The following is a 13,314-nucleotide window of genomic DNA, read 5'->3' as shown; positions in this document are numbered from 1 at the left end:
AACACATCACCAATGTATCACTATAGACTACTACATCGGTAGTATTCCTGACCAAAATACATTATATGAATCTAACCAGGCGAAAGCAACAAACAAGTCCAAATGGAGGCATATATTCTAAAAAGTAAGTGGACTCTACTCTTCAAAAATACAAGGTCAAGAAAGATAAGTAAAGCTGAAGAGTCCTTGTTTATTTAAGGAGGCTAAAATGACATGACAGATAAATGCAGTGCATGCTCCTTGATTGGACTCTGGAGCAAGGGAAATAACTCTAAAGGATAACATTGGAACAACTGATGAAATTCCAATGTCATCTGTGGGTTCTATAATATAATTGCATCAATGTTAAATGATACCTGGATGACACCCAAGGGGAGAAGTTTTGGGTAGAGCAGTTCTCAGGAGAGGCAAAGGGTTGAAGAAAGAATAGAGTGTGTATGAGTGAGTGTGTGCACACGCGTGTACTTATTACTTAGTGTACTATCAACTATGATAACAAACCAACCTAAAATTTCCAGAGGTGTAGAAAAGAATAGTTTATTTCTTGCTCATGTGACAGTCCACGTAGCTGCTTCTGGCTGACGGGCAGCTTTCCTCCACGTGATGATTCAGGCACCCCCTCCTTTCCGTTTTAGGGCTCCACTGACCCTTAGCATCTCACAGTCCTCTATATTTATCAGAGGGGAGAAGAGAATGGATAAGGTGCGACTGCTTCTAAAGTCGCTGGTGGGCCACACATCACTCCCATTCACGTTGCGTTGGGAATAATTAGCACTAGATGGGCAGCTGCCTTCTCCCAATAAGAAAACCCCATGGAAAGTGGAGCACAGATTTCTTTGCAGATGGGGTAACAGAGGGGAAAGATTTTCCTGTGTTGTGTAATGTGCAGTAAAATAACTGCTATTTATCGAGCACTTACTATGTGTCAAACGTAATGCTGCAAGTTTTACATGTCATTCACTCAAAGTTCCTATGAAATAAGAATCGTTATCCCCATTCTAAAGAGAAAAACCCAGAAGCCTTCTGAAGTGAAAAGCAGCTTGCCCAAGGGCACATAACTGGTTCATAGTATTTTGAAGTTTGCCTTGCTCTCAATCTCCTGTGGTGGTTACACTTATGAATGTAGGATGGAGAGCCTGAATCAAATCTTGACTCTTGGGCTTCCCTGGTGGCGCAGCGGTTGAGAGTCCACCTGCCGATGCAGGGGACACAGGTTCCTGCCCCGGTCCTGGAAGATCCCACATGCCGCGGAGCGGCTGGGCCCGTGAGCCATGGCCGCTGAGCCTGCGCGTCCGGAGCCTGTGCTCCGCAACGGGAGAGGCCACAGCAGTGAGAGGCCCGCGTACCGCAAAAAAAAAAAAAAAAAAAAAAGAAGTTATTCCAAATCAAGTGAGATGATGCATATATGTGACCAGAATGATGCCTGGTATTCAGTAAGAACTTGGTAAGTCTTGGATACCACATTTCTCAAAAGATCCTTCAGACCTCTGGTACTTAAAGAGACCATCTTTGTTCCCAAGAGAAAATAAGAATCAAAGAAATTATCCAGCCAATTCAATTCAAGAGAGTAAATACTAGCAAGAAAACAAACAAATAAATAGCTGATGTGTCTGAGTTGGGATAAAAATTCTGGATAAAATTGAGATTTTTGTTTTGGTTTGATTGTTTTTTTGGAGAAATCTGAATATTTTAGGCTTCATCTATTTTGTGATGAACACCTGGCTCCAGTCTCCTTTCTATTTTCTTATAGTTTAGCTAGAACTATCGTCTCCATAGCTTTTCTTGTTGTGACAGGAGCCTGATGCAAGATATTGGGAAACCACGGGCCTTGACAGGCCCTAGGGAGAGCTCAGCTTCGAGCTTCCAATGGGAGAAGTCATTAAAGTACAGCAGGACCTGACGTATTTTAGAAATGTTCACGTACATGGGAAGATCCCAGCTTAAAAAGTAATAATTTTTTTAAAAAAAGCCCAATTGCCTGGCTGAACCTCCAGATGATCTGGCTTTCAGTTCGTTTAAGGTTTATTTTATGACATTAGAAACATGAGAACATGTGTTATCCGGCCTGGGGAGGAAAACAGCACCCCTACATTCTAATCATTTATTTCACCAATCCAAAGGAAATCTCTTAAGGCTTTAAAAGGTTGGGTTAACAACACTGAAAATATTTTTATTTTTCACACTCCTCTGGTTTTCTTGGTTCCATCTGGGACCAGAAGCCAGCATGCTGAAATACCAGGAGAAAGGCAGTCCTCAAACATTTCCAGCCTGCCGAGAGGCAGGAAATAGCAGAAAGCTCAGAAGGGCAGACTCTCTTTTCTGCTTTTACAAGATTTCCAGGCTAATTTAATATGTTAACCAATTTGTATAGATACTGCTCAATGTGACTTGGGAATACCCAAATTTTGAAACGTGTTAGGGTTTTTGTGTTGCCCAAATGAATATTCATCTTTATTGTCATCGTGTTCAGTGTTGATATAAATGATATCATTTTTATTTACGTAACAACGTTCTTGTGGGAATTCCAGCATCTTTAAATAACACGACTAGGGCAATTATTGGCTCTCAAATTGTCTCAGCATATCAGAGTCGAGATGGAAAGTTATAATTTTTTAAGAGATAAGCATGATATGGGTTTCAGTTCACTGACAAATGCAGCTAAATCTTTATTTAGTTATATGCATAAATGCAAGAAAAAGTGGGAGGAATACCAATTGTTTAAGAAAACCAAAATGATTTAGCAAAGAATGTAAAAAAAGTCTCAATATTTTCCGCACATAAGTAAACTCACCAACTCAAAGTTCTCCAAATATGGCTTCAGAGTGCTTTGGAGGAGCCAGAGCCAACTCTCATGAGTCAACAAAATAAAAATACCTTAAGGGAATGATTTAATAGCTACTTCCCATTCCTGGTTGTAATAGAATAGGTCTCATTTGTTTTTCTTTTTTTTAAAAACTACAAGACATTGTGAAATTGGGCTTTGTTTGATGCTTGGACCTTTTCATATGCTCATATGGAAAAATATGAGAGACTCCAGGGAAAGGAATAATTCGCAGCAGCAGCTCTTAGTCATAAGGGATTTACAGATCCTGGAGATCAATGAGACGAAGTTTTTACACTTTCCCCAAAGCAGTGCAGAAACAATGGATTTAATTCACACCAAGCATGCATTTGTATGAGATATGTTCATACTGAGTACTTTTAACTCATTAACATGCTGAAGACAGGACTTCTGTCTGTGATGCATCTCATATAACATCTCTAGTAGGTTCTAGCCACCGTTCAACATGTAGGGAGCAGCCAGTCCCAGATACCAGAAACTGGGCTCGGTCAGCCCATGGCTTCCTCACCATTTTTGATGAAATGATTAATGTGTGTATCGTGTCATCAAATATTTATTAGCTTTCTACTATATGCATTAGATGAGCTTATGCTTTAGGTATTCAGGGATCTCTGTCTTTAGGGAGCTTAGAGTGTCACGAGAAAATGCAGACAATACAAACAGGAAATTATAAATATGGAAAAGTGCTGAAAAAGAACAGAATATGGGGTGGGAGAGGAGGGTTCAGGAAAAACCTATTCCTTTGTATAGTAATTAATGTGGAATCTGGTTTCATTAAAAGAACTAAGGAAGAGCATTCCAAGGGACCGTATGCTCCACGCATGTTACAAGATAGTGTGTGATCTGGCCAGATCAGCTTATCCATCAGAGAAACAGCGAAGGTGTGTCATCTATCTTCTGACCTGAACCCATTGGGCTTCTCTAAGAACATTTTTGAGCCCCTTAACTCAAGCTATGGCTCACTCTCTTTCTTATTTACCTACCCCCTTCACCACCACCACTCCTGGGGAAAAGCCCAGCCAAGTGTTCAAGCCAAGTGCTTTCCCCATGGTCCCAACAACATGGCCTCCCAAGCCCACACTTCTCTGGTACCATCTTTTCCATCATTTCTAAGTCTCCTCATAATTTCAGAAGGTATAAGTGACTTTTTCCTAATAATGAAATCACAAAAATGGACAAGTCTGAAAAGTTGAAGGGTCATAAAGTCCCCATACCTTTGTTAAACCAAAGCTCCATGTTCCCAATTCATGTATGGCCTGATTCTCATTGAACCAGGGTGGAAACAATAGGAGAGTGGTTAAGGAGTTGAGAGCGGGGTCTCTAGGGAGAATAAGACTGCCTCAAAGCCACAAGGAGACGGGGTCCACACGTAGGACAAAGAGAAGTTAAGGATGAGATTACATTTATAGCCAGGTGAAAGACTGAAATTAGATTTTGGACTTCTAGCTTTCTTCCTAATGCCTATTTCTTTATAAACCTGCTTCAGCTACTTAGGCTAGGATTTCAAGAAGGGGAATCACTTCACATAACTCTGAAATTTAATTTTTAATAATGTTAAACCAAGAATTAAAATAAACATTAGCAATCAACTTTGAATTTTTACCTGCCTAACGTAAGAACCAAATTTTACTTGTAAGGCAGTAAATTGAATTAGGATTAATATGCAATATTAGGGAACCACCTGCCCTGCTTAGACTAGGGAAATAAGCCATTATAACTTAATTATAGTACATCTCTTAAAAAGTTGGCACCAAAGAAGGAGGGAGAAACACCTTTAAGAAACTGTGCTTGTCCAGTTTTCTGATCTCAGTCAAGATCTCCTTTTATTGACCACACCACAAAACCACTAAAATGTTTCTCAAAAGAGAGTAGCCAAGCTAGTTAGTGACCTCACCCTATCACAAGTGCTGGCTGAATTCTTTCCCTTGTATATAGTTCCTTTGTGAAAAACATTTATAGTGGTGCTTTTTTTTTGCGGTACGCGGGCCTCTCACTGCTGTGGCCTCTCCCGTTGCGGAGCACAGGCTCCGGACGCGCAGGCTCAGCGGCCATGGCTCACGGGCCCAGCCGCTCCGCGGCATGTGGGATCTTCCCGGACCGGGGCACGAACCCGCGTCCCCTGCATCGGCAGGCGGATTCTCAACCACTGCACCACCAGGGAAGCCCTATACTGGTGCCTTTTAAGGCTTAGAATTAAGTAACTCTTTCTGCCTTTTTGCAGAACTCATAAATATTTCTGTGCTTTGATATATCAGTTTTAGGCCCTGAATTTTTGATACTAGGACTTTATCAATATAAAAGGTACACATTTTTAGGTGGTTTGATCATTCTGTAAGCATAGGACAAGGATGCAGAATCTTATCCTTCACAGCCATCATTGCCTGAAAGCTAACAGATTTATCCTATGAACTTACAGCTCCATTACTCTTGCTATTGAGGGTTGTTACATTTAGCTTTGTTTTGTGTACAGATAGTTACTGAGGTAAAAACATCCAGTTTTTATTTAATAAACTTGTAAGCTCAGCATTAGAGATACCAGGATAAATAATATATGGGCCTTGCTCATAAGATACTCATGCCTAGTGGGAAGAGACACAAGGAAACTCAGATGTTATGAGTGAAATGGGGAAATGGAGGATGCCAGACTACATGGTGCTTGGCCAGTGTCCCAGCACATGAATAGGGGTTTAAAGGGAAGAACATTCCTAGAGGAAGAAATAGCATCGTAAAGGAATGGGGGAATGAAAGAACATGGTATATTAAAGGACATGAAAGAGGACTGTGGAAATGAAAGATGGGGTCCGTACAGGGAAATAGGGATGAGTGGACAGGTCATAGGATTTGCATTACAGGGGTAAGGAACTTGGGTGTTTCTTGAAGCCCCTGGAGAATCACAGAAGGACTTTAGGCAGGAGAGCAACATAGTACATTTCTAATTTAGAAAGCTGTCCCTAGAGGCAAGGTTGGAGCAGGTCAAGTGGAAACAAAGACTCTTTGGGCACATATTGTGCTAGTGCTGGAGAGAAGTGAACATCTAAGTCAACGTGGGCCGCGGCAATGGGGAAGGAAGAGGGCTGTGGCATCCTTAGGAGCTGGTAACTGGCTGGCTGTGGGGTGGAGGGAGTCAGAGAATCTAGGGTACCTCCCAGAAGCTTTTGAGTTGCCTTGGATGCAGAAGAACATGGAGCAATTTGTCAGTGGGTGCAGTCTGCATTAGGGCCAAAGTGGATAATTAGAGCAATGCCCAAACTGCTCCTTGCCCGCTTACAGTAATAGCTAACAGGCAGTGTGGGCTGGCTCTGTGCCAGGCACTGGTCTTAGTATGCTCGGTGCGCACAGCACAAGGACGGAGAGCACTGACTCAGGACCCAGGCTGTCGGAATTTGAATCTTACCTTTTCCACTAACTGACTGTGTGACCTTGGGCAAGTTATTTAATCTACACCTCAGGTTCCTCGTCCATAAAGTGAGGGTGTTAATAATGAAACTGACCTCACAATGTGGTGATAAGGATTAAATAATTTAAGTAATTCACTCAGATTAGTGATTGGCATGTGAAAAAAAATGTCCCTGGTTGTTATTATTGTTATCACATGTATTAACTCATGCTAACCCACAAAATCTATAGAGATAGGTATCATCTCCTTTTTCACAGGAGGAAATTGAGGCACAGAGAAGTAGTAAAACTAGGATATCCAACCAAGCGGTAAGACTCAGAAGACTTTACTTTTTAACCTGCTTCACCGTAGTGCTCTGCTAAATTCAAGGGTATTAACTGGAAGGGACTGTTCCAGGTAGCAGTAGGTAGAGGACACTGTGGTGTAAGGAGAGAGGTCCCAACATTCACCATTGCATTGAAAGCAAACCTGAATTTGATTCTCCTCTGGAAGCCCGAATAGCTATGTCACCATGCTGGCTTCATGACAAGCACTCAATACCTCTTAGTAGGGAGGCCAGAGACTCCCCACCCTGCTCTTTGACTATTTAGTGAGTCCTGTTTCCCCACACCTTGTGCCAGGACTGCCCAGACAAAAGAAATGCTTGTCCCACCACTGCTATAAATTAGCTTAATTTGTTCTACTTTCAGTGCTATTTTTTCTTTCTAAATAAGTAATAGCCTTTGCTAAATTGGGGGTTTTCAAACTTTACTTTTGTGTAAAGAGGCAGTTTAGTATAGTGGTTAAGAGTTTTAGCTTGGGAATCAGAAAGACTTATATGGCTCTGCCAATAACTAACCAAATTTAGCAAATAAAAGTGCTGGATGCTCAGTTAAATTTGAATTTCATATAAACAATGCATATGTATTTTTTTAGTATATTAATATATTTGGTATATTTCCTGGGCTATACTTAGACTGAAAAAGGAGTATCCGTTTTTTATCTGAAGTTCACATTTAACTGGGCTTCTTGTAATTTACCTGGCAACTCTATGTAGGACTTAACTTCTCAGTGTCTCCGTTCTCTTACCTACAACAAAGGGATAATAAAAGATAGTGACCGTGATTGATATTTGCTATAAAGATTAAATTACATAGTATGTGTTTAGCACAGAGGAAATGCTCCATATCTATTGATCATTGTTACTGTTATTCTGGGATGATGGTGGGATGATGGTGGGATGAAAATTGTGGGGAATTTCCAGTGCTGATTCTTTTGATAACATTGAAAAAGCTTTAGAATTGAGAATGGAAGGTGTTCTACCCAAGCTACCTTTTTGCATCTCAGAAACGGAAATATAAATCCAACTTCATCTTTCTGTTTTGTTCAAGAAGAACTGAGTAAATAGCTCTTATTTCCCAATGTAATTTTCATATTTTCTCCTAACTCTTCTGACCATAAACTACCTGCCAAGCTAACTTTATAAGGAAGGAGAGGTTCCAGGCAATTAGGCCTTTATCATTAAATATAAAGTAGAAGTAATATGAGGTAGTACTCATTAATCTTCCCCTATTTCCTTGGGAAAATTTGGTAAAAACAGATTCTACAAACTCAGCCAGCCATCCTTGAAGGCTATTTGCCTTGGACCAATTATGTAATACACAAGAAGTATGCCCAATAATTAACTAATGAATTGATTTCTTTGGGAAACCATCAGAAGTGTCAGGGATTGAAGAATATTTAGATTGTCTCTATGAGTCCTACTGAAGAAACATCTGGTTCCTTTTTCTTCAATTAGCATGCACCCTGAAGGGTCCCCAAATCAAAAATGATTATATTTCATGTCATTTATGTGCCTTACAGTTTGACAAATTTAACTTGTGAGAATAAGTGATTCCGTGTTCAATTTACGTTGATCCCATTTTCATCCAAACATCCAAAGAGAGAGAACCATAATAGATTGATAAAAGCTGCTGATTGATCTATTGATTTCCAGACCTTAAATCTCCTAGGGAAGTCTTTGTAAAGTTCGTGTTCATAAAATTCTTGTTCTGCCACAAAAGCTCCCAGTGGATTGTGTTTCTCAACTACAAGGAGAATCATCAGGGACAAACCCAGAAAATGTTTCTTTAGTATACACTAGGCAGGAGGGCCTTCCAAATTCAGTCTCAATCTGGTTTCTTCAAAGGTTTATTTTTATTTCATTTTTGAAAACTTTTAATTTGAAGAGGGGGGAAAAAGCCCTTTAAAGCATAACAACCCGCAGTGATGTAAGTGCCTTTCTGTCTCATATATAATCATGTCTGTTTGGACGTGCTGTGTGTCATGTCCAGGGCTATGGTGCCACGTTGAGAACAATATTGAACTAAATAGTTTTGACAGAACAGCCAGACCTTTTCTTGGGTCTCCTGCTATATTGCATATCTGCTTTTTTGTACACAACGGGGTGAGTGAGTGATGGAAAGCTGAGAGTTCAATTGTGCTTAGAGTCCGAAAAGAGCCATCCATGGAACCTCTTTACTGATTTGCACTAACGCCTGTGGGACAGAGTACAGATGACTATATTTTCCAGGTTACCAGGTATAAGAAAAAGCAAAATCATTTTTCTAAAATGTGTACTCTAGTACAATAAATGCCGTGGGTTTTATCTATACAGATTAATATCAGCCTGTGTGGGCTGGGCTGAAAGGACTTGGTTAATCTAAGCTCCTCCCTTCCATTGCTTTACGGAGGTCGTTTATGGGTATTGGGTTGGATGAGTGACCTCTATGCGCATTTGTCTCTAGGCAGCATGTGGTGTGTATTTATTGACAAGGAGCTCATCTTTCTGATTGTATAATTTACTGAGATGATTTATTGAGATTTTAACTCAATAATACTAAGTGTTTATGCTACCCTCCCAGACCCTCACTCCTATCCCAGGGGGTAGCTCAGCTTGTAGTCCTGTGTGCCCCAGGGTAGACATAAGAGGCTTTGTTTTCAAAAAGAGTTGAATTGACCCAAGGAAAGGAGAGACTCACAGAGTGGGAAGGCAGAATCTACCAAATTGGTACATATTTTCCAGGAGACACAAGGAAAATGGGTTCTGGGGTCTTCCATGAATGATAGACCTATATCAGGCTTCAGAGCAGCATTGAGATAGATGACAAACATCTAATGGGGCAATAGGTAGGTGCTGATGGGACCTCATCCTAAGGGCAACGACCTTTTGAGTCTCACTAAAGGATCATGGTGACCATGCTTGCACAGAGGGAAGGACCTGCTTACCTTGTACTGGCCACAGAGGCTTGTTCAATGACAACATGGCATTACTCAGTTACTCCAATGCACTGAAGACTGAACCTCATTCAACCCATAGTAACAATTATCTTCACTCAAGTGTCATTTTGACTCTGTCACCTTTTGCAGAAGTTTTACTATTACTAGGAAATTTAGAATCTCTTCATCTTGGGTTTGAGGTCTTCCCAGCATGTATAGTGGCTAAAAACTTTTAAATTAAGGTTGCAATTTGGCAACTCATGGCTGAATTCAATTAGTATATGTTTTGTTTAATTAGCATGGAGTTATTCAAATTTGAACAGCATTTAACTTTTTTAATCAGAAGATTTCTTATAAAAATCTGGATTTCTGGCTTCTTTAAAACAAAAAAAATAAAAGAACAGATAATCTGACATCATTAAGCCCATATTCCCACTATATCCATCTCTCGGAGTTGGATACTGAATGTGACGGAAGTTTTCCAACAAACTACAATTTTTTTCTACTCTCTTGTTTCCCTTCCTGGGTCTGCTTCCTTTGTTTGCATATGTTACATGGTCTTTGGAGGTATATTTGTTTGCAATTTCTTTGAACTGAACAGAAATGGATGGGTTAACTGAAATCAAGGGCGAAGTTCAAGGACTGAAGTGTGAAAAACCCAACTCTCAAGCAAAAGCCATGGTAAGTTCAATTTAGTTTACTGACTGGGGCTAGAACCATGGAGATCAGAATCTTAAGTGGAGAGACACAATGTATTAATAATGTGTTAATATATTAAGTCTATTGCTAGGTAACAAATTCCCCAACACTGCATGACTTGAACCAACAGCAATCCGTTTTCATCGCTCACGGTTTCTGTGAGTCGGGAACATGACCGTGGCTTGACTGGTCAGTTCCGGCTTGGGTTTCTCATGAGGTTGTAGTCACAGCAGTTGGGGGAAGGGTCTCATGAAGACTTCTTCACCCATGGGTCTGCAGCCTGGGGGCATCCTCTCAGCCGGGAGATCTGGGGCTCCTCAGTCATGGATCTCTACCCCTATGTGATCTCTCCACCTGGTCTCCCCAGCATAGCCATCATCGGTCCAAGGCCAAGTGTCTCCAAGGAAGAACACCAGGTGGTGGTTGCATCTTTTCTCTGACAGCCTCTGATACTCCATAACTTCATGTCTGCCTCACTTTAAGTGTTGGAGCAGTCACAAGCCTGCACCCAGATTTGAGGGAAGGGAACAAAGACTCACCTCTTGGTGAGGGGGAATCAATCTCATTGTAAGTAGAGCATGTGGGATAGGAGCTGAAGACCGGTAGCATCCACCTTTGGAAAATGCAGTTTGTCACAAGCAAAAACAGAAAATAAGTCAGGAACCCAGAAAATCTGAATGATATAAAAGCAAATAAGAATTCAGCTTTCCTGGGACTTCCCTGGCGGTCAAGTGTTTAAGAATCTGCCTGCCAATGCAGGGGACACAGGTTCAATCCCTGGTTGGGGAACTAAGATCCCACATGCCCCAGGACAACTAAGCCTGAATGCCACAACTACTGAATCTGCACTCTCTGGAGCCTGCGCGCCACAATGAAGAGAGAAGCCTGCGCACCGCAACAAAGAGCCTGAGTGCCACAAGAGACCCCGCGTGTCGCAACTAAGACCTGACGCAGCCAAATAAATAAATAAGTAAATATTAAAAAAAGAAAAAAAAGAATTCAGCTTTCCCGATAAGAACAAGAAATAGAAAAGAAAGTCTGGGGACTGACATACCTGCTTGTCTGTGTTGGTTTGGTTTTTCTCCACCAGACTGTAGCCCAAAGATGAACTTGGGCATGCCCAGGCCACTTGACATCACTGGGTTCTGAAACTGCCTTGCAGCCCTACCCTGGACAGTATCATTTGCTATGACCCAGTTCTCCACTTCAACTAAACACACTGCCTCACTATCTCCTGTGCACAATTAGTCCCTCAGCCGCTGCCTCGCTCCTCTGATCTGGGTTGCTCGCCCCTCCTTCACTCAATCTGGGCCCCTTTCTGCCTTTAGAATTCAGGACCAGACTAGATCGGGCACGTTCAGGGTGGTATGGCTGTAGACGTCCATAAAAAATTATGCCATTTGTAGTGACGTGGATGGACCTAGAGATGGTCATACTGAGTAAAGTCAGACAGAGAAAGACAAAAACCATAGGATATTGCTTATATGCGGAATCTAAAAATATGGTACAAATGAACTTATTTACAAAATAGGAATAGAGTCACAGATGTAGAAAACAAACTTATGGTTACCAAGGGGAAAAGAGGGGAGCAGGATAAATTGGGAGATTGGGACTGACATATACACACTACTATATATAAAATAAATAACTAATAAAGACTTACTGTATAGCACAGAGAACTCTACTCAATACTCTGTAATGACCTATATGGAAAAGAATCTAAAAAAGAGTGGACATATGTATATGTATAACTGATTTACTTTGCTGTACACCTGAAACTAACACAGCATTGTAAATCAACAATAGTCCAATAAAAATTTTTTTAAAAAAGAAAAGAATCTCATGCTTCATAGATAATAATTAATTTCATCTATTAAAAGAAAGCATATAAGGCAAAAAAAAAAAAAAAAAACCAAACAAGAACTCAGGACCAAATTCTCCTCCAGGTGACCTTTCAGCTCCTACAGGACACTCCCTTTAAGAACCACCACATAGCGTCCAGATTACTCAACATGGTAACCGATCCCTTACTATTTATATACTTTTTGAAAATGTGAGTACGTTTTAAAAATTATTATTCCCCTTTCTCTCCATTTGAATAGAATATTTGACATATAAGGAGCCTCCTTATTCTCATTTTGCAGATGGGGAGACAGAAGCCAAGATGGGTGAGTAGCCTGCCCAGCCTTACAGAGCTGAACTTGGCAGAGAAAGGCCACAGCCTGTACCTTCTGACTTGTGGTTTGGAGCTCTTTTTGGATTTGTGGTTTGGAGCTCAGGGGTCAAAATCAATGGGCAGCCCATAGGCCTGAGCAAGCCTGGCCCACAGACATGTCTTGGTTGGCCAGCACACAGGGTTGTCTTTTCTTTTCTTTTCTTTTTAAGCCTTTAAGTGGGGCACATACTTTACAGTTCTCTGCAGCCTCCACTGATCTCTCCCATCAAGTCACTCACATAACTCATTACCTGCCCGGCCTCTGAAGGCATTTTATTTTCTGCCCCCCTTCCCTACTACAACTTTGTATACTTCCTAAAGGGAAGACTTTTACTCAATAATAACAGCTGACGCTTGTTGACCTTCTACTATGTACCAGACGACTTACATGCATTAACCTATTTGGTACTCACAGCACCCCTATTGTTATCCCCATTTGATAGATGAGAAAACTGAGACATGGAGAGGTTAAGTAATTTGCCCATTCTAACACATAGTAAAGACTGACAACTGGAATTTGAACCCAAGCACCTTGACAACAGACCTCATAATCTTAACCACTCTGCCGAAGAAAGTCTTTAAATAGACAAAGGGCCACCATCGTAAACTTGGTGGATCTAATCAACATTTTCTTAAAGTAGTCACTATATTTTCAGATTTATAAAATCTATCTGTAGGTTGATATTTGAAAGAATTGGATGATAGGGCATTAATGCCTTAATGTGGCTCGTCTGCTAAGTGAGATATCACTGACCACGCATCATGCAAGGTGAATTTCACTACCTCAAAAATGCCTACCATCTGGGTTTGATTTTTCAGACTAAATCTCAGATTTTAAGCATTTTAACCAAATCACCATCTACATCTTTATTTTAGTCTCCAAATGCTTTTGTGGCTAGTGTAAAGAGGAATGGAATTTGAAAG

This window comes from Delphinapterus leucas, chromosome 11 (genome assembly GCF_059928025.1).
Source record: "Delphinapterus leucas isolate spDelLeu-1000000601 "Yukka" chromosome 11, BTC_Dleu_Yukka2, whole genome shotgun sequence".
NCBI lineage: Eukaryota > Metazoa > Chordata > Mammalia > Artiodactyla > Monodontidae > Delphinapterus > Delphinapterus leucas.
The sequence above is the reverse complement of the archived record's forward strand: the minus strand, read 5'-3'. Positions refer to the sequence as shown.